Consider the following 5,681-nt stretch of genomic DNA (forward strand, 5'->3'; position numbering starts at 1 on the left):
ATTCGCAGGTAAAGGAATGACTGGAAAATTAGAAGCTTTCAAAAATGGGATTCCAAAGACAGTGTGCTCCTGTTAGTGTGAAGTGCAAGACTGATATGTGCAGGGAATGCTAGACGACAAGGGAAATTGTGGTTTTGTTCGAGAAACAGAAGAATACATATTTCAAGTATGGACAACATGGATCGATTTAATCCTTCGAAGAGTATAAAGACAACCAGAGTATACTTAAGATGGAAATCAGGAGGGGAACAAGGGGACATGAGACAGGTTTGGCAATTCTGGTTATACGGAATTCACGGTTATGGGGAATCCAAAGAGATGCTGCAAATGTTTAAGTACGAAAGAGTAGTAAGGGAAAGAACAGAACTCCTTAAACATCAGCAAAGCTGCCTACGTGTGGAAAAATAGGAGATGAGGGAGGAAGTAAACGAACATTTTGCATTAGTGTTTACTGTGGAGAAGGAACTAGGGGAAATGAATAGCGACGTCTTGAAAAGTGTCTACAGTACAGAGGAAGAGGTGTTGGACGTCTTAAAAGGCATGAAAGTGGATAATTCCTCAAGACCTGACACGCTTAAACACTGTCAGAATTTCGGGAAGAGATTGCTCTGTCCATTAGTGAGCTATTTATATTATCGATAGCCACAGATGAGGTGCCAAAAGGTTACAGGTAGCTAAATGTGATGCTACTATTTCAGAAAGATGATAAGGAAAAGCCAGGAAAATATATACCAGTGAGCCAGTCATTGGTGGTAGATAATTTGCTCTCGGGAATCCCGAGGGACAGGATTTACATCTTATTTAGCAAGGTAGAGACTGACGAGGGAGGGTGAACATGACATTCTGCGTGGGATAACGGGTCTCACTATTGATTAAGTTTTTTGAGGAAGCAACGGAGAAGATTGATGTGGGAAGAGAAGCGAATGCGATCTTTCTGGATTTCAATAACACGTACGACGAGGTTCCTCCTGGGAGAGTATTAGCATTGTTAGATCACAGTAATACAGGTAGAACAGCCGGTTGGATGCAGAACTACTCGAATGTAGAAGAAACAGGGTGGTGGTGGACGTTTGCTTTTCAGCCTAGAGACCTGTGATAAGCGGTACACCATAAGAATTGGCGTCGGATCCAACACTTTTGGTCATTTATAAAAATAAATGGATGTGAGTATGGGAGATGTGGATATTAAAATTGCAATTACCATCAAAATTGGAAGTGTTGTGTACACTGAATAGGTTACCTTAGCGTAGAAGCGCAGTTTGGTCTGCTGGCCCAATGAACCGAGGCACGGCTGATAGAGTTTATCTTGGTTAAATGTGAGGTGCTGCATTTTGGAAAGGCAAGTAATTAACTGCACTATTTTGGGGAGTGTTGCACAACGAAGAGACCTTGGATTACAGTTTCACAGTTCCTTGAAAATGAATTCCATGGTAGGATTGTGAAGAAGGCCTTTGGTTTGTTTGCTTTTATTGGTTAGTGTACTGATTATAGAAGTTGTGATGCCATTCTGCAGCTGGACAGGGCAGTATTGAGAGCACATATGGAATGCTGTACGCAATTCTAGGAAAGATGCTGTGAAACTTGAAAGGGTTCAAAAATAAATCATCAGTTTGTTGCCAGGGTCAGAGCGTGTGTTATCTTGGGAGAGGCTGAGGGCTATCTTCCCTGGAGCACCAGAGGTTGAGGTGTGACATTACAGAGGTTTATAAAACCATAAAGGGAATTTTAAGGGTGAACAGACAAGGTCTTTTTCCTGGATTCGGGGAATTCAAAACCAGATGGCATCAGTTTAACCTGAAAGGGGGAAGATTTAAAAGAGACTGGAGGAGCAATACTTTCACTCGGAAGGTGTTGCATGGATAGAATGATCTACCAGAGAAGTGGTGGAGTCTGTAACAACCACAACGTTCACAAGGCATCCAGATTGGTATATGATTAAGAAAGGGTTAGAGGGACTTTGGCCATATGCTGGCAAATGGGAGGAGAGTTATTCAGGATACCTGGTTAGCATGGACAGTAGGAGAGACATGTCTGTTTCAATACTGCATTGCTCTGGGACTCTATACCTCTGTAGTTTTCCAAGTAAGTAATGAGATGAAATACTCATTCAGTTTCTCACCCATCTCCTGCAATTCCACACCCTGACAGTCGAGTTGATCTTGAAGTCGCCCTATTCTCTCGCTGCATACTCATTTCGCCTTAATTCATTTGCACATTCTTTTTGGATTCTCCTTAAGTGTATTGGTCTAAGCTATTCCATGTTCCCTTTTGTCCTTTCATTTCTCTCTTCAGTATACTCCTACCCAGCGTATTCTGCTCAAAGGGTTCACTCGATATCAGTTGTTAGTACCTTCCATATACCTTCTTATTTTTCTTCATTTGAGCATCAATTTTCCAGTCATCCAGTGCTCCATATGAGTACCAGCCTTGCCCTTTGCAGTATTAGGAACATGGATTCTCGTTACCTCGTTTTTTGTTTGTCATCCACTTTTCTAACGCCCTTTACTGGGAATAACCTCTTCTAATCAGTTTTTGAATATTCTTGCCTAAAACCATTAAAGTCGGCCATAATCCGGTTTCATTGCTTTAAATCAGGTCGATAATTTCGCATCTAGATGAAACTGAGGACTGAAGATGTTGGACAGTCAGAGTCGAAACGTCTGCCACTGGAAAATCGCAACTAGCCAGGCAGTATCCGAACAGGAGGATAATCGATGTTTTGGCCATTAGCCATTCTTCAGACTTGATGAAGGATTTAGGTCCGAAACCTCCAATGTTGTACTCTTCCAATGCTGACTGATCTGCTACGCTTTTCCAGCACCACACCAAATAGTTTTCCATAGCTATTTAAAATCCAACAGCTCCAAAATACTTCCCTATTGATACCTCAATCACTTGCCCTGCCTTATTTCCCAACACTGTGTCAACTATTGTTCCTTCCCTAGTAGGTTATTCCACGTACTGAATAAGAAACGTTTATTGAATGCATCACCATCTAAGACCTACACACAGTAGACTTCATTATTCATGTTTGCAAAGTTAAAGTATCCCATTACAATCCTATTATTTGTATAGATATCTGATATCTCCTGAAAAAAATTCACTTCTCAATTTCTCGTTTCTCATTTTAGGCATAAAGTACCATCATAATAAGAAGGCAATCCCATCCTTATTTCTCAGTTCCACCCAAAGACATTCATTGCTTGTTGGTCTGGAATATCCTCCCCAAATACAGCTGTAATACTTTCCTTAACAATAAACGCTTCTCAGCTCCTCTCCTGACCCCTAGCTGTCCTTCCCCTAGCATCCACACCACAGAAAATGAAGCTACCATTTCAGCCATTAACTGGTCCACGTGAATATTCCTGTCCCATGCTCTCAAACATGATCTCAGTTCATCTAACTTAACTTTCAGGCCTTCTGCGTTGGAACAAATGAAGCTTAATTTATCACTCTTCGCTCGTTATCTACCTTGCTTTCGTCTGATTTTAATATTCTAGTCGCTCGTGTTCTCAACTGCACCAGCCTCAGACTTATCTTTGCTCAATATCTCTTTTGCTGCCATCGAATTGCCCCACCTCCTGATTAGAATAACGCCTCTGGAGCGGCACCGACAAACCTCTTCGCCAGAATATTGTCTCTTTTCCAATACCGTCCTTTTATAAAGGTCATTCTTCCCCAGAGCGATCCTTTTAATCAAAAAATACGAAACCCTGCCCTCTGCAACAACTCCTCAGTCATGCATTCTTCTGCTCTATTCTTCCATTCATTCTGTCACTAGCATGTGAAACCGGAAGTAATTCAGATGTTACTCCTCTTGTGAATTTACTTTTTGAACTTTTGCCGAGGTTCCTTAAATTCTCCCTCCAGAATGGCGTTCCGTTCGCTTCCATGTCATCGTTTATAGCGACCTCCTGCTGTTCCCACTCTGCTTTGAAAATGTTTTGCACCATGACTGAGGGATTGTGGACCCTGGTTCCAAGTAGGCAATACGCATTCTGATGTTTTGTTATCCGCTGCAAAACTGTCAATTTCTGCCCCTGATTAATAAGTCTCCTACCACAATTACTTGGAAACTGGCATACCGTTCATTTAAATCGAATCAGTCTCGGTTGACTGTCAGTGCTGCGTCGTCGTGACAGTCCATTACCCCTTACATTTTCCAAAACTGCATACTTATTTGAAATGGGGATCACCACAGGAGGCACTTATGCTCGCTGCCTACCGCTCCAACATTTTCGAGAGGTAACCCATCCACACGACTCTCTGCATTTTTCCTACATACTGAAACTGCCATTCATCACATCCTCAGTTTCCTGTAAATTCTTCATTGCCTCGAACTGCCACTCCAACTGATCGATGTCATTTGATAGCATTTGTAGCCAAACACACTTCCTGCAGACATAATTATCAGTGCTCAAAGCCATGCGGCAATATTGTGGTAAATGCTCACTGTAACTTGGGTGATTATGTCACCGTGAAGCAATCTCGGAGTAACCGTGTATGACAACTCACAAGTTCTCCACTTTAAGCCATATGCGCAGTCACTTGATAAAATCAATGAATCGATGGCACTTGGAAAATTCTCAAAATAAAAACGCATGGGGAGTTGATTTTGACTTTATGTTCTCGATACTGCAAAGGATAGCATTGTTTTCAGTTACTGTTAAATATTTTATGTGTGTTGAATGTTTAACTATCATTGCTTTTCAAGTTACAAAATTCGAGGGAACGTCATTCCGAGTGATACAATGTTTCTGCATGAGGATCTATACAATATCCAGAAATTTCAAATTTCTTAAGTTAGTTATTTTGCGTGGATTTTAGCATGTTGTCCTTTGCGCTAGGTACAACATGAACAGACGAACAAGGAGAGGAAGTTTTCCATTTGGCTCTACTGTCCTGCTTTTCCCTTCAATAAGATCATGGCTGATCTGATTTTAACCTGAAATTTGCATTTATTTGCCTTCCCCCCTTTCACTTCCTGAATCTATCAAACTCTGACATGAAAAGAGATCAAATAAACTTGCTGCTACTAATTTTTCAAAAAGAGACTTCTCAGGATTCACAAAGCTCTGTGAGTGAGAGAGACAGCGAGAGAGAAAGAGACAGAGACAGAGAGAGGTTTGAAGAGAGAAAGGAATATATATATAGACAGGTAGAGAGGGAGACAGAGAAATGGGAAGAGGGAGATGGAGAGAGAGCGAGACAAAGAGAGAGAAAATCGCCTTATCACTCCATTAAATAGTTAAAAGCTGATTTTTTTTGTAAATATATTTATTAACCTGAAATTTGCATTTATTTGCCTTCCCCCCTTTCACTTCCTGAATCTATCAAACTCTGACATGAAAAGAGATCAAATAAACTTGCTGCTACTAATTTTTCAAAAAGAGACTTCTCAGGATTCACAAAGCTCTGTGAGTGAGAGAGACAGCGAGAGAGACAGAGACAGAGACAGAGAGAGGTTTGAAGAGAGAAAGGAATATATATATATATAGACAGGTAGAGAGGAAGACAGAGAAATGGGAAGAGGGAGATGGAGAGAGAGCGAGACAAAGAGAGAGAAAATCGCCTTATCACTCCATTAAATAGTTAAAAGCTGATTTTTTTTGTAAATATATTTATTAGCAATTTTTTAACTTTACAAACATATTAAATTATTGAAAAAATAATCAATCACA

The sequence above is a fragment of the Chiloscyllium plagiosum genome, chromosome 44, assembly GCF_004010195.1.
Source record: "Chiloscyllium plagiosum isolate BGI_BamShark_2017 chromosome 44, ASM401019v2, whole genome shotgun sequence".
NCBI lineage: Eukaryota > Metazoa > Chordata > Chondrichthyes > Orectolobiformes > Hemiscylliidae > Chiloscyllium > Chiloscyllium plagiosum.